General features: G+C 35.1%; 1 pseudogene across 1 annotated transcript in view; it reads right to left on the minus strand.

Annotated features, from left to right (window-relative positions):
• LOC149788628 (uncharacterized) overlaps positions 1-24,204 on the minus strand; it is a 140,111-nt pseudogene that overhangs the window by 39,408 nt on the left and 76,499 nt on the right. The window contains exons 12-14 of the transcript XR_016424184.1: positions 16,012-16,111; positions 12,301-13,260; positions 4,088-4,189 (exon numbers count right to left, since the gene is read on the minus strand). The product of XR_016424184.1 is annotated as an uncharacterized LOC149788628 (transcript). The remainder of the gene's footprint in view (positions 1-4,087; positions 4,190-12,300; positions 13,261-16,011; positions 16,112-24,204) is intronic.

Genomic DNA, 24,204 nt, shown 5'->3' on the forward strand with positions numbered 1-24,204 from the left:
AATCTTATGAAAACAAAAGAAATACTGAAACCTTTTTAGATACAACCAAAACCTGAAGCTTTCATAAACAGGCATGCTTAATGCCCATGGAAAATTATTACCAAATGGGAGTTTATTCATTTGACTGTCACCGAAGTAATTAAAACCATCAGAAATAAACAACCACCAACACTTAACTGACTCACAATAGCTAGGGTGATTTTATGCAAGAGTCCTTCAAGCAGTGCTTATGGAAAAGCTCATTAGGTAAATATGCATGGGTAATGTACACAACATGCAAAAACCCAATTCATCTAAAGTCAGATTTTACTCCATATATAAAATGCAAAATGTTATTATTTTAGTAGCTGGAATTGCATGGAAGTCAGATTCATTTTACAAGGCAAAATGATAAAATGCAGGCTGAAATTTATGAAAGGATAAGCCATCTGCAAAGAAAGAAAAAGCCAGCAAAAAGAGGTTTTAGAATTCCTGGCTGACTTTTCAGATACTGCAAACACTGTCTCAAAATTATTCGTTCTGACATGCATCAGCACAGTAAGACAATCCAGCATCAAGGAAGTATTTTAAAGGCTTAAACAAAGTTAAAAAGATCTTGGAAAAGCCGAACAACAGTACCATCGAGTCTCAAATGAATATACGCATGAACAGAATAAATTACACTTCCATTACCTTTACACCCTCACATAAACTGAATGCAGCAAGGTCAGCAAACATGAAGTTAATACTGTATTTTACAGTCAATGGATTTTAAAAAGTATATTTTATGGCTGTGAATGTGTGCATGTGTGTCTGCTGTTCATATGTGACAGTTCTAAGTCTACAAGCTATCTTTTATTTGGAAATGGCCTTAGACTGCAATCAACCACCCCCACCCAACAAACACCCCATCCCCTTGAGGTTCATCAAAATTAGGAATATATTCCATGCAAATAGTACCTTGTTAGCATGATCTGTTTTCCACTTGTTTTAATAATTATTAAAAAGTAAACTTAAAACCTTCTGAAAGCTTCATGTACTTGTCGTTTAATGAAAACATAAAGATGTAAAATGTTTAGGTTTTCTGGTCAACATGCAGATGCTTTATAGTTATTCCTGATGTCAGTTTGTTTGCATTAGTAATACACAAATACAAGCCAACCACTTGTGATGAGAAAAGTCTGTTGGTTATGGTAAAAGCGGCATACTGTTGAAATACAATAAAATCATTTGTGATCTGAGACCTGTATGGGGTTCATTTTGAAAGCAGGTGGGATGAATCTTTTATCTTTCATTTTGACGCAAGTACTTATGATACAGGGCTGAAAATTGAAACAAATGTGGCCTGTCCTTTAGAAAATATTAATATCTGTTATTACATTTTGAAAATTGTATCAGTCGACTTGGATTAAAATGATGTCAGAGATGACAGTTTATATTCTCACTCTTCAATCTCATTCGCATCTTCTTCTCCTGCTAAAAGCACAGAGTGGAAGACTTTTTCAAGAAATATATGGAATTAATTTTGGCAAACAGAAGCCAATTTGCAGTGTTTGATTTGGACCAGGACTGTAATGTCCTGTGGAGATGGTGCTATAAACTTTAAGCAAAATAAAATGTTTTCTTTGAAGCATTTAATGTGCTTTCAAATAAAAAAAAATGTTGGTATAGTTAGCATTGTCAAATACATACACATATATGTACACACTCACATAAATACAACCATACAGACATTTAAATATAAGTTCTGCATTTAAAATTCACTGGACAGTGGAACAGTCTTAACTGGATGTAGACTTTATTTCTGTCAGTAGTTCAGAGTGGGTTTGAGAGTGAAGCAAGTCTTATTAGAATTCATGTCTGCACTCATCTCAAATTAGACTGTACTGCTGTTGTTCAGACATCCTTATAGATTTTGTTACAGGCTATGTTATTTAGGCATCTGCATTGCTGTGGATGAAAATAAAATGTTCCTCCTTGCTGCTGTACTTCACAAAGTTAAACTCCATCAACCAGGAATTCTAAAAGTTAGGTTTCAATCACTTTGAGCACTTCACCAATGGCTCATTCTTCCCTGAATCACAGCTGAGTTCTGACATTTTGCCTTAAAAAATTAATCACATTTCCATACTATTTGAACTACCAAAATAATCATGTTTTAATATGGATTAAAGTCCAACTTCAAATAAATGTAGCTACTGATCACAAAATAGATATTAATCTTTAAAATCAAGTTGGATTAACTGTTATCATTGAAGGTAACAAAGTAATAACTGTAATTTGTTCACTATACAACTGCTTGATTGACCAAATTTGAACAAATTAGGTTCTTCCACCTTGTGTACTTTACCTATTCAAATTAGTCTAAAATTAACTCCATGTACTCCACATAATATCATTCTAGTTATTGTCAGCCATTTAAACAATCTGTGCAAGGGAGTTTGTTTATCTAAAACAATTACTGAATTTGAGTGTTACAAATCATAACAGTGTCCATGTGTTTGGGAGTAAAAGGTTCTGTTTTACATGAGACATATCATGCAGTGGCAGGTTTCCTATGAGAATGAAGGCAAGAGCTGTCTCTGTGGGTTATGCAGACCATTTGAATCAGATTAAACATATCATGCAGTGGCAGGTTTCCTATGAGAATGAAGGCAAGAGCTGTCTCTGTGGGCTATGCAGACCATTTGAATCAGATTAAACATATCTGTACAAAGACTATACCTTCTTATGGTGAAACTGCCCATGAAATAGAGAATGCTTTCTTCTGAAAGTCAAAGCTGTCTTTATTACCAAACCTGACACTGACAAAACTTTTCCCATGACTGCTTGACAATTCTTCTATTGTCAATTCCCTACTGCTTTCTCATTCTAGAAGTAGTTTTTGTTTTGTTGTAGTCCATAAATGCAAATGCTTATTAGCAAAATGATTAATCAGTTAACTTCAGTCTCTGCATTGTAAAATCAAAACTTACAATCCAGTGATAGTCACAAGGCTTTCATCCAAAGGGCTTTGCTCTAAATTTTACTTTTATAGTTTGATGATGTTTTAAAGATTTTAAGAATAAGAGTGCTTCCTGACATCTCAGAAATGCTTTATCACCCATATTTGGAAGCAAATTTTTATCTGAGATGCAGAAAATCAATCATCCTCCATATGCACAAAATAGCTGGGTGACAAATTCAGTGGCTTGCTAGTCCTACTTCAACCACCTGCTGAGTGGGAAAATGTGTTGATCAATTGAGTGGGAAAATAATGATACTTACAATGACTGAATTCAATAGCAGAAAGACCCAGAGACGCTTATGTGGTTATTATAAAAGTACATAAAATAAACAACCTAAGGTTACATTATTGTGTTCATTTCAGAGCATAGCCAAATCAAAAATGCATGTGACCTAGAAAGCAAAACACATAAAGATAGACTTAGATGCCATTTACAAAATTTGGATAAGTATTTTGGAGTTAAATGGCAAATTGACGAAGATTGTAATGAGGTTCAGAAGAGTGCTAAAGTTGCTAGAACTGATAGTTTGGATGGGACAGTAGCCAAGTGTAAGAAAGTGTGTGATGCCTGGCTTAGTGTTTGGAATAAGACCTTTGCCTGGACTGACAAAATACAGTCTCACTCTGACGAAAAGTGAGCCATATGTCAGTGGTGTAAAGAATGTAAAAAATTAAGCTCAATGGCAATCATCTGGAGATTCAAGTATGCCCAACATGCTTCTGTGAGGGGACTGCAACTTTCACTGGTGGGACTCCTATTTTTACTAAAACAGGAATCCTGGACTCCTAGTTTTAAAATCCTAGCGAGACTTCTAGCTTCTCTAGTAGTAATTTCATTTGTAAAATTGAATAAATAGCTTGATACACAGCAAAGGAAGCAGACTACTGTCTTGGTCATACCTGAAATCATCATAAAAGCATTAATCTCTGATATCCATTTTAATGATTTATACAAAATCTTTGTAATTTCATCTAAAGTCATTAATTTTCTGAATTTTGTTAGCTTTATTTCAGGGTTTTCGTACTCAAATGTTTGAAAAAAGGGGAGTCTTCAAGAATGTAAGGGATGGGCTTAGGGAAATATAGCTACCATGTCTGTACCTTCAACTGATCCAGCCAGTCCCAAAGAATAGTGGCCAGGACCTGGGGGTCTGTCTCCTCTATAATCTGACTCCATGCACTATCACTTTCATTTAAAGCTGCCTGAAACAGAAAATTATTTAGATAAATTATAAAGAATGCAACCCCATTTATCCATGTCAGTAAGAATGCAGATTTTGATGAAACTTGGGATGTGTCAATATAAAAAAGATGCAAATGTTAACACTTTACAACTATAAATGCAACAAGACAGAGCAGTCAACTTAAGTCAGATCAGGAGATCTGCAAACTGTGGTCAGAAGTTTTCAGATCAAAACAGAAAGACTTTCATCAACCAGATATTTAACAAGAAAATAGACTAAAGTGGCAACTAATATATATTTTCTATATTGAAATATACATGTCATCAAATCAGTCCTTTCACAGTAACTTGATGCCTTTCATATTGTCCTTATATGCATCACAAGCCTTTTTAGCCTTTGATTCTCTCCTCTAATTACCAGTGGAGGGCCAGAATTGAAAAGAACCTGATCCCAGTCTGATACCTTTGCCAACATACAGAATATCATCTTTTGTAATTAAAACAAGCACCACCCCAAAACAATAACATCTAAGAGCAGTAATATCTTACCTGCTACTACTGTATTGCTTAATTTACCAGTTATAAGGGAGACTAATGGTCTCAACAAATCTGGTATTGAAAAGTAGTGTACTTACCCGCATGGCTTTGTAAAGGAGCCAATCTTGATTATCCAGAGCACATATATGACTGAGACTGTGAACATCAATAGGAAGTGGATCTAATAAAAGTAGCTGATTCATAGCCAGAAATCCAGGTTTGCAAAGAATATAGAAACTTAATCAAAATTACAGTGAACCATAAACATCTCTTGTCCACTGTAAAGTCAAGAATCTTACACCTTCTCCTACCGATACTAAAAAAGAAAGCAAATCAGTCTTAAAGGTAATGTTCTCAAAGGAAGCTTCACTCAAAGGTTCATAAAGTGATTTGACAGTGCCCAAAATGCACACAAAAGATTCAGTCTAGTCATTAGTGAGTGAGATGCCAGCCCCTGACATTAAAAATATTCAATATCAGAAAGATAAAGGTCCAACCCAATGGCAGAACCCATCAAGAACTTGAGAGTGTTACAAAAGGGATCCATATAGCCCTTAATAGCAGACAATAAACATTCCCTTTTCTTGAAAAGAAAGAGAAGAAAATCTGCAAATGTACTCAAAGGGGGGAGGGGCAGCCTTGATCAATGCATTCCCTACTGTACCAATCACAGAATGTTTTCCACTTTGCATCATAAACTCTGCTAGCAGACTGCATTCTAGCCTGGGCAATGCAGTTGTCAACCTTGCTTAAAAACTGGTCCTGGCAGATTGACTCCTTGAGTCAAATGTACTGATGCGGAATACGTGGGCTGTTGTGAAGAGAATCCCTGTGTTATGAAAGCAGCTCTATCCTCAGTGGTAATCTCCTGGAGTCATCTACCAACAGATCAAGTAAATCATTGAACAATGGCTGTTGGAGTCACTGAGGAATTACCAAAATGAGCTGAGTTGTGGAGATTCTGACTTGGCTGAGAACTTGTAACATTATTTTGAGAGCTGGGAAGTTGTATACATGCTGATGATCCCACTTTAGTATGAAAGCTTCCCAGGGCTGGCGCTACCATATAGGCAAACTAGGCAGCCACCTAGGGCACTGATGTCAGGGGGCGCATTTTTAATTTTTTTTTACTGTTTATAAATTTTGAAATTGATATTTTCTGGGGGGTGGGGGCGCCAGAATCTAACCTTGCTTAGGGCTCCAGATAGTCTGGCCGGGTCTGGCGCTGGCCCTGAAGCTTCCACCATCCAGGCCCACTCATCTGATATTGGACAGACATAAATGGGTTTCTTGTGGCTGTAATGAACACCAGTCAGAAAAGTCACATACTAGTGACTGGTACAGAAACCATTATGTCAAGTCTACATGACCCCAACTGAACAGATTGTCCAACAGGATCTTCATCTTGATAGAAATATAGAACTTTGACAGTAATTTCCTCTGAAGCTGCCCAACAAAGGCACTTTCAGATTTCCACACAAACGGAGGAGCATATGCATCTCCCTGATGCCCGAGGTAGTGCTGTTTGATGCAACCATAACACAGTGACACCATATGAGGTCAACACACCACTTTCAGGCTTCAAATACCATCCACATTTCCTATTCATTTATGTGAAAGTTTACTTCTATCCAGAAAGGAGTGTGGTTCAGGATTGTGAACTGGGATGCTAGTAAAAGAATGGTCCTGATTTAGCCACCAACACAGGGTAATTGCAAAAATCAGATCTCAATGAACCTAATCTGACAAAGGGTCCTTGTGTGGTTTCCATTTTGCTGGATGCAGGAACTGTAGAGGGTGCAAGTAAAGTCTTCCAAGGGGAACCAAAACCACAGCTGAATTCCAAGTCCCCAGGAAAAAAGGATATAGGCAAACCAACAATGAAGTTGTGGCTATAATAGCCATTATGATGAACAGTATTTAGTCAATCCTGTCTGGAGAAACACAAACCTCCACAGTCAGGCTGGTAAGGAAATTGACCGCAACATATGTGAAGTCCTGAGAAGGGTTAGACTGGACTTCTCTTAGTTAAAGACAGGGCAGAGGCAGGTCACTCTCAACCAAATGAGGGACAGGTCCATCGGAGGAGAATCTCTGAGGATATTGTCTACCAACTAGTCACTGAAATACTATAGGAGGGGGGATGCTAAAGACCTCAAGTGAGCCAGTTACTGGCTCCATCACAATGTGAAAGTTTCATGGAGGAGTTATGGATGGATGGATTATCTTGAAATTGAAATACTTCCAAGTAGAGACAAAACCTAAGGCATTTTCTGTCTGGAGGGAAGATGGGGATCTGAAGGTACGCATAATGAAGATTGATGAAGCACACCAGGTCATAGGCTCTAAAAGCATTCCTGACCAAGACAGTAGTCTCCATCTTTAATTATTCTTCCTGATGAAATCTATTTACAGTAGGAATGTCAATTATGAGCCAAAACTTTCAACTTTGTCTATTACACTAGAAAAATCCAGGATTAGAACCTCTTCCCCTAATTGAGCCAAATTTGACTGGTGAAAGATGGATGTCCAAGGTAGGTAAGGATGTTTCTAAATATGAAGCTAGTAGTAATCCTTCAAGGTGGAGTGGACACATCATCTGTGACTAAACCCAAGGAAAAAGGGCTACACCAACTCCTACTAAGATGCTTGGAAGAGGAAAGCACAAGATAGGCTGCAACTCATAGGGATGACCCACTCTTTTGGGGAAAGAGAAGTCTGAAAACTTTCTTCTATGTCCTTTCAATTCACAACATCTAACAAATGATGGGTAAGAGTGTGCTTTGAAGTGGCCTGTTTCAAATGGCACAGAGATGCTGCCAGCTTCCAAAGATCTGATGGAAAGAGGTGGCTAACTTCATTCCCTGCCTTACTAAACATCCAACCTCTTCTTCCTCCAATACCTGGACAAGCAGGTGGGAAGGAAAAAGCTGGGGACCTGAATGGAGGTGGAGAGACTGTCACCACCAATTCCTCTAAGAAATGAACTGAGTTCTTTGTGATTGAACTGACATCATCATAATGAGCTTTACTCCCATGGTGATACAGAATTGTCGAAAAAAAAAACTCTTTGTGGGGAGTGGGGGTATATGGGACAAACCCTTGAGGAACTTCTAAATGAATGTGATTACTGATACCTTCTTGATCATCTAAGGGGTTAGTGTTAGTCCCCTTCTTTCTTGCTGACCCTGTTCAGAGGTGACAACAGGTCAACAGTCTTGAAACCAATGGAGTGATATTCAAGGTACCATGGGGGATGAAGACCACTTCCCAAAAATGGTGCTCCGAACATCATGTAAGATTTAAAAGGAACATAAGGATGAAGGGATGCAAACCTGTTTCCTCTTCCAACATAGTTAAGTATAACCTGACACCCCCCCATCCCCACCAGCATTAAATGGCAACATAAGAATGGGGAATATGAACCTAATCCCTGTTCCAAGACCAATAATCACCCCAGTGACTGGTAACTGGTATTCAAAACCTGGTAACCAGTGCATGACCTAAGCCAAAGTGGCCGTGATCACTGCCCAGAAACTGAGGAATGTGAATGAGATTATCGCTCTTCCCTCTCAGAAGGCATAAAATAAATAACTAGTGTGAGCACAACGGTATGAAGACAAATGCAGCCCAATCAAAGGCCATGATCATAGGTAGTTAAGCTGAGAAAATGATTTCAGAATAATCATTAAAGGAATGGTTATACAACAGTCTGAAAATGAAAAACTACTTGGAATGATACAGAGTTTATAAGAATAGTTTTGCTTTTTCTGGAGGCAAACTATGGAAAACCATACCACCTTATATAAAGTCAGCTGACTCCTGCCAAGCTTTCAAAAAGCTCCTTGGTCACATTTTCAAAAACAATCATTTGTATGATCTTTTTTCAAGTACTTCTATCTACTTGTTATATCTAGTACTCACCTATAATATTTTAAACATTTAAACATGTTCACTACTACTATTTGCATGAATCCTTGAAGACTTATGCATATTTTATTGCAGCAGTAGATCAATTGTCCACTATATATATATATATATATATATATATATATATATATATATATATATATACAAATGTAATTGTAAAAGGCCTCATAGAATATTGGTCAGTTGACCAAATATTTCTTCTTCAAATAAAGTCATTACTATTATTATTACTATTATTATTATTATTATTATTAATCATTAATCACTAATCTCATTCACTAAGACACCAGCCTCGGGAGGACACTGCAAAATGTTTTTACTCCCAGTGGGAGGAGGTCCAAGGATAATTCTCTCCCAAGCGCTGATCACATCATAATAAATATCTGGGATCCTTAACTCATAGGTGATCTCTGAACCACAAAGGTCTTGCCTCACTGGTCATCAGTCTTCCATAACAGTGGATGGGATCTGAACCTCTACTGGAAACTGAGGGTTTTCCATTGATGAGGAGGAGGAAAAGAGGCCTCTCTTTCTCTCTATTTTTGCATCAATTTTCTGTTAAATCCTATGCCTAACCAGATCACAGACAACAAGCTGGATAGCTGTCTATGTGTGCACACCCTGTGTACACTAAACACATAGGGTGAGTGTCCCTTGGGACCTTCCTGTACCCATACTTTTCTATGCCTTGTGACATTAGAAGTCTAAAAATGTAAAATTCCATGCAAAACAAAATCTCTGGGACAATTCTTATCTTCACACCAAAACAATTAAGGGAGATACAATTCAATGAAGCACCATTTGCTGTGCAAAGTACAAAATATCCTACAGTTTACAAAAATAACTCAAATAAAGCATGGACTAAGAAGACAACAACTCAGTGAATACAAACTGTCTGGTAAAATGCTACAAAGGCACATCTCAAAAATTAATATAGTACAGTTGTAATATGTACATCATCCAATGATAAAAAAGGAAAGTATTATATATATTGGCTGTAATTAAGGAGTCAGACTACAATCATATCAAACCTGCCATAACACAATGGGTCACACAAGAAACAGGACTTTTTACTCTCAATACACCTGTTTAAAAAAAAACAATTGATAATCTAAAAGGGAAAAAAATAGAAAGTTCAGGAGAGATATTTTTTACCACAACTTTGGACACAATATATACTAAAAGCATGCAGTCTGCATCAATAAAAAGGAGTCCTGCAGAGAGCCCATGTAAAACTATCCCTGGGGTGGATTACACAGCTGATTATCATAGGGGCAATTCAAAGGTAAGATGGCAAGAAATAATAACCACCATTTCCTTTAATAAGCTGAGGACAAATAGGGCAATGCCTGTCATGTCCTTTGAACCTTGCTATTGCAGAACCTCTTAGGTAAAGTACAAAAAGTAGAACAACCCAATTCATTTTATGTGAGGTAAATCATACAGATGTCTACTGAAGGATGAAAATTATTACACATCAACCTTTAATGAGAATGTTTAAGCTGTCATCATTAAGGATTATTACAGTAAAACCTGTCTTGAGAGACCACTGCTATGAGAGACCACCTGTCATGAGAGACCATTATGTTTTGGTAGAAGGGGTGGTCTTTCAAGACAGGTTCCACTGTAGCAAGTTCATTGTCAGCAGTCCAATTTTACTGCATAATTATTTAAAACACAAAGCATGGTTATTTTTGTACTAAAGAACAAAGTGTGCAATTGTGATTAATTGTTTAGGGTCAAATGTTTAAATGCAGCTGTGATTAAAAACATAGTAGTCTGAGTTTTTTATGGTATTGGAGTGGTAAGGGTCATAGGAAACTTGAACTACAAGGGAAAACATTTAACGTTTGGCACACACTGTAAGCATCTTATCAATAACAGTCATTCTGGAGTGTATGACATCCACAGACAACCCCACCCAGTATGTTTGACACTCCCTCTCAGCAATGTACATGTAGAACGATCATTTTCAATGTGAGCTAAATTCAACAAGACCTTTGGGGAAATCTGAACAAAAGTTCCATGCAATCTCTAATGCAAATAGGAACAGTTTCTAAAACTTGATATATTTTGTCATTTAACATCTGTGCGTTTGTGTCTATATGAGTGTAAGCTCATGTGTGAGCATGTGTGTTGATGATATTGGACAATGCTATGTCTACAAATTATTTGTGGTTTGAAAGAAAACAAATGTATATGCTATTTTCTTGTTGGTCAAATCTGCATTATCAGCCTTTTTTTTATATGCTCGTTTGGGACTTCAAGACACACTTTTAGAGTAAAACATGGTAGGAATGTGATGCTCACTTCAGTTCTGGCCATCCAATACTAATTGGTGCAGAAAATAATTAGGCTGGACTGGGGACGAGAGTCCAAGAAAAGGAAAACAATGCAATAGAAAAAGGTACTGTATTACTGTTATTAAAATACTGTCCAATGTATGTCACAAGCAAGATAATGTAAAATATCAATTAGATGAAAATATTTGAGTAATTTTGTGAAACTAGGACCAGATTATTAAGCTGAATAGAATCTCACATTAAGATGTATCCTATCCAACTCTGATATTAACAGTGTCTTGCATGCCAAACAATTGTCTTTCTATCTTTACAATCACATATTGATACCAAGGAATAAGAAGAAATTATTTTAAACAATAGTTAAATACAGCATGTCAGGCTAAAACAAATTCTTCAGTTAAAAGATATTATGGATAAAGTAATGTACAGAACTTAATACACAGAAGATCGATCTAAAAATGTACTGACCGACAGACTGGCAAATTTAATACACAAAAGACAGATCTCAGAATGTACTGACCGACAAACAGGCAAATTTAACATGGTTGGCATATCCAGATTTTAATCTAAATTTACAACATCTTAAAGATAATCAAATAGAAATGTTTAGATTTACAATGCATGTTGGCCATGAACTTTTGACAAATAATTTAGCATGTGAAGATGGTTGTACAAATTAAGCAAAAATGTAACAAGTCTAGATACTTTGAACTTCTAAGATAGTGGTGGGTGGAAAGTGAAGTTGTTTACATTTGCAACATGCACAATGGAGAGAATGTTGGTATACCTCTACGTTGATTTCATGTACTATGGAAGAAATTTCTTTGGATATCATACTTGTGGAATCTGTACATGATCTGAGCACACAGATACTGAAATGACTGCTCCTTTGTGCTAAATAAAATCAGCCTAACTTAGTCTAAAGTACACTATCATTGCAGTTATTAAAACAGGGAAAATATATTTTGCCAGAGTAGACAATACCAGCTTCTGAAAGTGCAATGACTGAATTACCAAATACATCAAATGTATTTTTTTTTAAAAGTAATTGGCTTCTGATGTCCAGGAAGTGAAAATGACCAAGTAGAGCTAGCAGCTTTTTGACAGGTGGACATTTGAAGTAAGGTCAAGCTGTATACTCTATAAACCATATTACACCCATCAATCATACACCAAAATAAAGGGAATTAAGGGTCCTTTTTTAACAATACCTAAATATACAAGGTCTTTTTCAAATAGCTGGTATAACCAGTGAAGAAACGCAGGGAAATTCTTTTCTTTAAAATTCTAACTTAATGCAAAAACTATAGAGTGCCACCAAATGTGACTCTTACATGAAATGTTGCTAATTTAGTCCCTACCTCACACTGTTTAGCCTTCTCAACTGCAGAATGTGAGACTTCATTAAGAAGCCCTTTTACAATCCTCTCCACTGATGAGGATCCACTATTGTTGTTAGTAGACATCTGAAGACTTCCATTATCAGAGTGATTTGAAAGTTGACTGATGCTATCACTTTCTGGCTTGTCAATTTCAAGTCTTTTAGTCCGTAGAACATTTTTTTTCTTCTTTCTTCTTACAGAACTACTGCCACTAGATCTGTCACTGGCTATACTAAGATTATCACTAGATTTAGAACTAGATAGACTTGCGTTATCAATAAACTTATTGTCTACCCTGTAGTTATCATGTCCATCATTTGCAATGGATTCTTTGGAAATGACTGGACCTACTACATCTCCTCCTGAACTTGCTGATGATTTATTGTCCGACTCATCTAAGACATCTTTAAACTGTTCATTCTGCAAGTCTTCCATACTTATACTTCTGAGTTTGTTCCGTAATAAGGCGAGAGATGGGTTTCGTAAGGTTGAATTGAGGTCAAATAAACTTTCATTAGATGTATTTTTACTAATTTCTCTTGAGGCACTGTTGACAGAGATTCCTGACGGCTCTGACTGGATAGTGACTGTAGAAGGTGTCTGAGAGGGGGTACTGCTGACAGAGAGTGTGGAGGGCTCTGACTGGACACTCGATGTTGAAAGTGTCTGAGATGTGGTACTGCTGACAGAAAGTGTGGAGGGCTCTGACTGGACACTGGATGTTGAAAGTGTTTGAGAGAGGGAACTGCTGACAGAAATTGTGGAAGGTTCTGACTGGACACTGAATGTGGAGTTTGTCTGAGAGAGGTTACTGCTGATACTAAGTATGGACAGCTCTGACTGGACACGGGACGTGGAACGTATCTGTGAGTGAAGTCTGGTGAGAGCTTTCCCCCTCTGGGCCAACTCCAGTAGCCTCTCACACACAATGTACACCACCTAATGGAAGAAAACAAATATCAAGATCAAGTGTGTCTATTCTGATAAACCTGCTGCAGACACTGAACTAGTTAATGACATCAAATCTAATTTTAATATAGATGCAAAATGTCCTGTTGCCCCCACCCCCATATTTTGGTAAAATCTGTAGGAGTTAGTTTGAGTTTCTTTTTACTAACTAGAAACTGAAAAAGAAATGATTATGAATAGGTGAATACATTAGCCAAAGGTCAAAAAGGTCCACAACAACAGAAAGACAACAGTCTCTGGTCTTGTAAGAAAAGAGGATTCACTGGCATGTAAAAATGTATTTGCAGTGATTGAAGAATGAAAAAGATAATACAGAATTCATGTGTGATCTTAGAATGATCACACTGAACCTCATAATACATTAATCTACCAAATGGAGCATATACAATATTCAAAATGATTCACAATATAAATGCTCAACTGAATACTTTATTCAGCATCAAACAAACCATAATGAATCCTATATCTCTGAAATTAGCTATTGGTCAAATTATACCAATTAGAATAATGCCAGTGTCAATATAAAATGATATGTTATACCATACAATTGATATGATCAATAACAGGAGACATAAGTCATCTCAAATACATGATCACACTTCATCATTCTGTATTGATGGAGTTCTGGGAACAAGACTATAGTTTGCTTGAAATGTGATCTTTGACCTACTTCCCTTTTCTCATTGGTGAATCTTTCAGGGCCCGAAATTGTCATTATTATCAACTCATCTTAATAAAACACTGTATGATCACCCTCCCTCAGCTGGCATAAATGGATTTCTGGTTTAAATATACAGTCTATACCAATAAATATGTGACACTGAATCGCCATCACTATTCTTCCCCATGGACAAAATCCAGATGCGATAATCATCTTTACTGACATCTACAAATTGTTGTTGTAAAACATCCACACCATATATAATCATCATCAGTCAATAGATATAGATGGAGTTTAGGTTAGAAGGTGGACTGACTGAATGACACAGAAATAGACAGAAGAGTGTGAATATTTACATTATATCTGCAAAAGATGACATACAGTTACTGTGTATCATTTAAAGTGAATTGTGGCTACAAAACAAATGATAGAAAGAGGATCTTACAACATTGTTTATTTTGAACCAAAAATATATTAAACAAGTCAAATCATTTCCTTTTTGGAAGCCTCAGCAAATGAAAGATTTAAATCAACAGATGATCATAAATTTGATTTAGAATAAGCAAAAATATCAGATTCTGTTATCACATGAGAAATACTGACTTTTTTATGTAACTGCAGAACAAAGTAGTGAAATTGTTATGTATATTTAATTTATACTGTGTGCTTAACTTTTGTCCATGATTGTAAGTTGTAAACAGAATGTTTACACAGCTAAATTGTGTCCATGATTGTAATTTGTAAACAGAATGTTTACACAGCTAAATTGTGTCCATGATTGCAATTTGTAAATAAAATGTTTACATAGCTAAATTGTGTCCATGATTGTAATTTGTAAACAGAATGTTTACACAGCTAAATTGTGTCCATGATTGCAATTTGTAAATAAAATGTTTACATAGCTAAATTGTGTCCATGATTGTAATTTGTAAACAGAATGTTTACATAGCTAAAATTTGTCCATGATTGCAATTTGTAAATAAAATGTTTACATAGCTAAATTGTGTCCATGACTGTAATTTGTAAACAAAGCGTTTACCTAGCGTTTGATTTCAGAACATGCGAGACTTAGTCTTGCTTACAATTTGGATGGAATTTTCTGTTGCAATGATTCATGTCTAGATCAAGTAAAACTGTGTATAAATAAGGATCTGAGAACCAAGTAATTAATTCCTGTTTTGTATCACGCTGTTGGAATCATAATCAGTGTGTCAGATGTAATTAGAGAAGAATTATTTATTTAAAATATTTATGGATTCTTGTCAACTCATTCAGAGACATTCTGTTGGAATCATGATCAGTGTGTCAGATGTAATTAGAGAGGAATTATTTATTTAACATATTTATGGATTCTTGTCAACTCATTCAGAGACATTCTGTTGGAATCATGATCAGTTTTCAGATGTAATTAGATAGGAATTATTTATTTTAAATATTTATTAAGTGTTTAGTTTTTTGTACTAATACAAACAAATTGCATCACACTAAGACATTCAAGACAATGGCAATTCATTTGAAACGTTCTATATTTTTGGACTTGTAATAAGACATTCAGGATTATTTGGGATTTAATTGAAAATACTAAGTGTCTCTTTAATGTTCACTTTGTATTTTGATGAAATAAACTGCTTGTTGATTTTACTTAAAATTGTTGGTTTCTTTTTTTCTGTTAGATAGTTAAAGAGTAAGAATCACAAATACATCTGGATGCCTCTATTTAATTTATTTTACTTTGGCTATACACGACATCATGTCATTATCTGTGATGTCATCAGGCGTTATTAGACATGTGTATTAACCTCAACAACACAGTAGCCATGTGATAGATTGTCTACCATCAACCCTGTTTTTGAACTAATATTTAATTTCTACATTTGTCAATTAATCCTAGCCCCGCTCAAGACAAAACAAAACCCAAAAGACAGTATATAACAACATCATTATGTAACAGGTTACATTAAAGACACTGAACCTAATGTGGACAACTAGTCATAATGAAATCTACCTGATAAATGAAACATGACATAATAAACAACTGATACCAAAAAATCTATTCCTACCTTTGGCAGATGTTTGAGTTTTCTGGCCTCATAACCATGGAGTATCTGTCTCTGCCTATTCAAAAACTGTTGCAACGAAAACTCATGACTGCCCTTTTTCCTGCAAATGTATCAGACATCTTGAGTTTACATATTGACACTAGAATCAAGGTACAAACATGTACCTTTATAGGGCTCGAATTTAACACAAATTTCTTTGTAGCCAGAAGGACTAGTATATTGAGAAATTTACTAGTCCTGCCAAATCTTTACTAGTCCTGTTCACAAAACAATGTCACACAGCTTTCATGTACATTTACCAATTCGATTTTAAAGTTCGAACAACCTGGAACAACACTGGATGTTTTCTGTGTGTTTGTTTTTGCGAACTGCGTACACCAGTTACACCACATAACGTTCCTTTCCTTGTCATAACTCAGCTATTCCCTGTCTTTTGTCCATTTCTTCTGAAACTTTCCATTACACTTTTCCCTATCATAAGCATTATTCCTCATCATTCTCATTCAACTTTTGCTTTTATCCAGTGGCTGAACACCTTCTATCAAACGCAACATTTTGCCTGTCTTATAAGGAGGGAATTGTGCCTTGTTTTGAAATACGAGATGTTATAGTATAGCTGACATGAATTATTTAAAGCAAGAAAAGGAATGTCACAGTGTCTTTTATAAGAAAGTCAGAGAAACAAACACGTTTCAAAACACGTGTCTTTGCCCTCTCACACAATTAAATGGCCTCTCCCTCACAAAGACTTAACTTCAGCAGATGTTCTGCATGATCAAAGCAGTGGCTATTGTAAACACTGTTATAAAATATTAGCATCAGAAGATAGTGTTAGTTTCAGCTTGGAAAAGGTGTGTCCCATCAAACGAAGCCATCTGACACTCGGCACATTGTATTTAACAGCTCCAATTATGGTATAAGTTGTAAGTTTGGTAATTGTTCCTAATTAATCGAACCTCAATGTATTGTTGAAATTAATAATAAGGTGGAAAATTTTAAAATCTTAGATGCCCATGCTCAGAGATTTTAATTCCCAACAAATGTACGGCATTCTGCTTGGATATATCCATGTGCATTCAATTATTTGTTCATTCTTGCAAGGGAAAAATATAAAAACTATTCTTATCATCATAGAAAAAGTAGTTGTATGGAAAGGATGTGTCAACAATGTAATCGTAATAAACTGATTTAATTCTTATAATTATTTCGATGGAAATGTAAAATATGTAGTTTCCTGTTTGTGACTGTTGGAACATTTGGGTAGTGAGCAAAAAAAAAAAAAAGAACCTTAAACAAAAAAACATGGAAACTAATTTCTTTGAATAGTTTTTGCCGTGTTATTTTGTGTGGTATACCGCTTTGTAGTTTGTTACTGTGGTCGAGTGAATAAAGTGTGATACCACGTCATTTTTTCATTTAAATCGTTATCAGATTAATTAGGATCAATTACTAAACTTCCGTTGTTAATGACAGGACCATAATTTGCGCTGTTAAGCGAAATGCACAAAATTAAATGGATTCTTATTATAGAAACGCACCTTTTCGAGGCAGAAATTGACTTCATCTTTTCATGCTAATATTTTATGATTGTGTTTACAATGGCCACTGCATTGATTCTACAGAACATCTGCTAAGTCAAGTCTTTATTAGGGAATGGCGTAAACAAATGCTGACTATTGATAACTGAAACTTACTAGCCCATCGGACTATTAACATTATGAAAGTTACTAGTCTGGCAGGAAATCTTCTAGGCTTGGGCTAGCAGACTACCGCTAATTTCGAGCCCTGCTTTACCAAAATACAAAAACATCATGAGAATCTTAACCAAGCTTGATATTCTGCTACAAAGATGTTTCAAGGCCTTACCAAGTACTACAAAGATGCTTCAAGGTGTTACCAAGGTTTGAGCTAAATCATTTATATCACAGCATTTGGTCCATATTTTCCCATTCCGAAAATGGTCTGTTAATAAAATTAAGCATTCCAAACAAGCTTGCATAATTTTTCTTTCAACTATTTGATCCATATAAATAGAATCAGTTGATCTGGGTATAAACTGATGGTCTACTATCAAATTTTAAAAACAATTAAGACAGCTTATTTTGCCCAAACATATATATATATATATATATATATATATATATATATATATATACACATACATACATACATATATATATATATATATATATATATATATATATATATATATATATATATATATATATATATATATATATATATATATAATTTATTTATATATATACCCTTCCCCTCCAATTGATATGAAATTTACATGGATAGCAGCAGAAAATTAATGATTTCATACAATTATATTTATTAGCAACAATAAAAATATATTTTCCTATATCTGTTGTTGATGTCTCAACTAAACACTTGAATAAAAATTAACATATTTTTTTTGCATTTAAGATTTTATGAAACATACACTTAACAACCAATGAACTGGTCATTGTGTATAATTATCTAAATCATACACCACTATTTGATTTTATCTGAAACACGCACTTAAGAAACAATGAACTGGTTACTGTATATATCTAAATCATACACTGCTATCTGATCTCATTTGAAACATACATTTATCTGTTTGATTCTAACATGACAATATATGCCATTCTTCTCATTAAAACCTTCCTGTACAAAAACAGTTTAAGAGATGTGGAGGAATACATAAAGTTCTATGTACAAAAAAATATGAAACCACTATCATTACCCTTTCACAGAAGCAAGATTTTACTTCCTGAAAGTCACAGATTTTGAGTAACTTTGGAGTGGCAGCAATTAGTACATGATTCAAGCATCAGTTACATTAATTAGCCACAACAATGATGCCTTACATAAAAAGCATGCAGCATGCAGTCCACTGGAATTCTAGTACAGATTCAATGGTACTGGACAGGTTTGGCCTCTTGATGGTAACCTACCATAATATATAGTCATTAATATGGAAAGTTACACAATCAATGAACATATTTATTCCTGCTTCCAACTACACTTGTCAGAAAGTGTCTTTTAAGTAGGCTGGGATGTATGTATGTACCATGGTACCATAGTCATAAGTCATAAGCACCAATACATAACCCATGCTAGTAAAGCATCAAAAGTAGGTCACACTGACCTGTGAAGCAGTAGTACTAACAGAGATACATCCAATTTATCAAGTTTCATGTTTGAAACATAAAGAGCACCCAATTTATTAAATTTAAACACAAACTTTCAACAAAGTAATTTATGCATTATATATAGGTCATAGAGATCTTTTTTCTGCAATAAGGATGTATAAGTTAACCAGATGTGCACCCACTCACCAAAATTAATGATTTCTCAAAGGATAACATATATGCATCATGCCCAAAACACCTCCGATTCTCAACTAATTTTCCAAACCTGAACCAATGCCAGTAAACTGTGAAATGTAGGTTAATGTCAGCTTTTTGAATGGGTATGTACTTAGCCAGATGCATAAACTCACCTACTTTAACGATTCAAGTATTAACAATAAAAACACAACATTTAACTAAAGTCTGTGAAACATGAAATATGGGTCACAATGACCTGTTTTTAAAATGTCAGTGAAGTACCCATTCCTTCACCAAAGTTTCAAGATTCCAGGAGTAACAAGAAGCCGTACTATGCACAATTGGTAAAGCATTAGACCTGGTCAGCTGAAATTGATCTTAAATTGGGAGCGTTGCCTTGTTTTCTAGAATTAACTAGTTATTGACATGTAATGTGACATGCAATGTGGCAACTAGTTCATTGACATCTAATGTGACAACTAATTCACTGACATGTAATGTGGCACACTGCTCATCAAGATGCATCACTTCACCAAGTTTCATGATTCCAAGGATAACAGAATTTATACAGTGCACAAAAGACCTGAGATAAATGCAAACACTAACTAAGAATGTCCTCTTAATGTACATGTAAAAATTTGCCCTCTCGTCCCCGTCTCTAGGGGGTAGGTGCTGTTAAACCCTCTCCAAAGTGTTGTCTGGGACTTCAGACAAAAGAATGGCTGAGATTCAGCGATGCTGTACATATTTATATGTTTTTATGGATGCCAATGCCAACATCATAGGTATGTCCCCCCCCCCTTCTACTTTGTAGCTAAGAGGCAGGGAAATAAACTGACATGATCATTCAGACTAATATTAGTAAATGGTTGGTGCAAGCTCAACATATTATTTCTGTGCAAGGAAAGGTAAAAATACATACAATTCCAATGTTAAATATATGAAAGGAGTTCTGAAGATGCCTACATAATCCTCTAACTACTTGGGAAAAAATATTATCCAGTGAAAGCAAGTTTACACAGCAAATTATTTACCAGGCGACAGACAAGTTTCATCTAATGCAACAATACATATTAAAATCTCTTTCCTCATTGCCACACTATTTAGGACTATACATATTAAAAGCTCTTTCCTCATTGCCACACTATTTAGGACTATACATATTAAAAGCTCTTTCCTCATTGCCACACTATTTAGGACTCTACATATTAAAAGCTCTTTCCTCATTGCCACACTATTTAGGACTATACATATTAAAAGCTCTTTCCTCATTGCCACACTATTTAGGACACTAAAGCTGTTCAAACAGAAGAGAGAAAATGGTAACTCACTTTTCTATTCTAGCCTGCCATATATGATCGCTTATAAGACAAGTCCAACTAACAGCACAGACCCAGATCTACTGTTGCATAATGCACCAACATATCTAGGTCTGTGCACTTTGATAATAGTAATCAATGGAATAAACAACACAGAACCTGGTCTGCAAGCACATTATGCCTTGGCAGATCAGGACCATTGCTGTTTGCAGTTTGACCTGGCTTATAAACGAGTACAGATGGTAAATTCCTGATTCAATTGTAAGTGAACTAATATTAAAACAAGGGAAGAAAGTGTTTACTTGTCTTACTGGATCTTAACCATAATTCACAGCAAGAAATATATATTCCATATAGGCCCATGTATTCATTTTAAATTCAGATAGAAGTTTTGTTAATAAAACTCAAGTCAGATGGATGATACATTTTAATGAACCATAAAATGCACTGTTAACTGATGGTACATCAAATGGTCAAAAACTATGAAGGTGCAAACAAAAGTACTATAATTAGTAATTTGTTAATGCATACATCTTACTGCCAAAAGTCTTGATTATGATGCAGATTTCAGGATGACCAATTAGATAATACAGTCCTAGAAACCACAGCATGTCAGAAAGGCTAAGCAAATTGTATGTAATTCAGTAATACATCAAGAAAGATTCTGTGTCTCAGCTCAGTTTATTACACTAAGTCAACTTTCATATAGTGAGCTTAATTCTAAATTTTGACCAAAAATTTCAAAGATAAATAGCAAGACTTTCATGCAAAATAGGAAAATCAAAACATGCATACATTTAATGTATATATTAATCTCTAGCATTTCTAGCAATTTCTACAGAATTTGAAATTAAAATAGAATGGAAAAGAATTATAATTTGTAATGACTAAATTCTATACTACTTCAAAAATATGAAGAGCAGATTTAGATTAGGGAAAAGATTGTGCTTGTTATTGGAAAGTTAAAAGAAAACCCGCCACCTCCAATCTCTTACCGGTGATTTGGCTCATCTAACATATGTCTGGGAATGAATTATATGAAGGATATCATCAAACCATTAAAGTATAATAACAAGTGTCGACTCTGACAAATAAAACCTTGACGGAATGTTTAAAAATATTTTCATTTACATTTACAAGGTAGAAACTCTAAGCCCTTTAGAAAAGGACTGCCAGTGGCTAACCATACTTTCTTTCAACTTAAATTGCAATGAATGGCCAATTCCATGATTTGGTATGATCTGCATATAGATCTAAAACCTGCAGCCTATCTTGGCTTCATCTTCAGGTATGAAAACAAGACAGGACTGGAATAGGTGGCTGAATAGATTCACTGTCCAATGCATAAATGCAAAATCCAAATTATCTGGAGATACTTTCTATGATTTGGCCACTATAATCTCTTGTTGATTGTCAGCTGATTAAATGTTTAAGTCCAAAACCAGTTAGTTGCAAAAACAGGGACACAAATATGCTCATACATATTAGGATTGTCTGAGCGGGTGGGTCAAGGTTATCTAATCATGTCTAAGTGTAATAAGAAAGGACCTATCTAATCATGTCAAAGTGTAATAGGAAAGCACCTATCTAATATGTCTAAGTGTAATAGGAAAGGACCTATCTAATCATGTCAAAGTGTAATAGGAAAGCACTTATCTAATCATGTATAAGTGTAATAGGAAAGGACCTATCTAATCATGTCTATGTTGTTGTTGTTGTTGTAGGGTTTAACACCATTTTTCAGCACACGACTATACATGGTGGCCAGTATTAATGGTGGAGGAAGAACCCAGGAAATCTCTGGAAAGAACCACTGTCCCTCGAGAAGCTACTGGAAAGCTTTCTCACATAACCACATTGGCCGAATCCGAGACTCGAACCCAAGCAGACAGAGATGAGATGGCACTGATCCATAACGGAGAGCACTTTAGGTCACATGGCCACTCAGGGCCCCAATCACGTATATGCGTAACAGGAAAGGATCTATCTAATCATGTTTAAGTGTAACAGGAAAGGACCTATCTAATCATGTCTAAGTGTAATAGGAAAGGACCTATCTAATCATGTCTAAGTGTAATAGGAAAGGACCTATTTAATCATGTCTAAGTGTAATAGGAAAGGACATATCTAATCATGTCTAAGTGTAATAGGAAAGGACCTATCTAATCATGTCAGTGTAACAGGAAAGGACCTATCTAACCATGTCTAAGTGTAATAGGAAAGGACCTATCTAATCATGTCAGTGTAATAAGGACCTATATAATCATGTCATAGTGTAACAGGAAAGGACCTATCTAATCATGTCTAAGTGTAATAATAAAGGACCTAACTACCCATGTCTAAGTGTAATAGGAAAGGACCTATCTAATCATGTCTAAGTGTAATAGGAAAGGACATATCTAATCATGTCTAAGTGTAATAGGAAAGGACCTATCTAATCATGTCAGTGTAACAGGAAAGGACCTATCTAATCATGTCTAAGTGTAATAGGAAAGGACCTATCTAATCATGTCAGTGTAATAAGAAAGGACCTATATAATCATGTCATAGTGTAACAGGAAAGGACCTATCTAATCATGTCTAAATGTAATAGGAAAGGATCTATTTAATCATGTCTAAGTGTAATAGGAAAGGACATATCTAATCATGTCTAAGTGTAATAGGAAAGGACCTATCTAATCATGTCAGTGTAACAGGAAAGGACCTATCTAATCATGTCTAAGTGTAATAGGAAAGGACTTATCTAATCATGTCAGTGTAATAAGAAAGGACCTATATAATCATGTCATAGTGTAACAGGAAAGGACCTATCTAATCATGTCTAAGTGTAATAGTAAAGGACCTAACTACCCATGTCTAAGTGTAATAGGAAAGGACCTATCTAATCATGTCTAAGTGTAATAGGAAAGGACATATCTAATCATGTCTAAGTGTAATAGGAAAGGACCTATCTAATCATGTCAGTGTAACAGGAAAGGACCTATCTAATCATGTCTAAGTGTAATAGGAAAGGACCTATCTAATCATGTCAGTGTAATAAGAAAGGACCTATATAATCATGTGATAGTGTAACAGGAAAGGACCTATCTAATCATGCCTAAGTGTAATAGGAAAGGACCTATCTAATCATGTCTAAGTGTAATAGGAAAGGATCTACTGGTCAATCTCATGGTGTGTTGAATAGTAACCTAACTAGCCTCCCTCAACAGTCAGTCAAAACTGACAGGTTAATCAGTTAATAATAAAAATAATAACAATAATTTGACAATAATAATAATAATAATAATAATAATAATAATAATAATAATAACCATTATAATTATTATTATTATTATTATTATTATTATTATTATTATTATTATTATTATTGTTATTATTATTATTATGTTTATTATTTTTATTATGTTTATTATTATTATTATGTTTATTATTATTATTATCAGAGGATGGCTGAATTAGTTACAAATAAGAACTAATTTACCTTAAGGCCATCTATTATGTATACACACACTCAAAAGCATGCATGCACACACACATATATATGCTACTAA

This window comes from Sinohyriopsis cumingii, chromosome 11 (genome assembly GCF_028554795.1).
Source record: "Sinohyriopsis cumingii isolate HCF-2022 chromosome 11, ASM2855479v2, whole genome shotgun sequence".
In the NCBI taxonomy this organism is placed as follows: Eukaryota; Metazoa; Mollusca; class Bivalvia; order Unionida; family Unionidae; genus Sinohyriopsis; species Sinohyriopsis cumingii.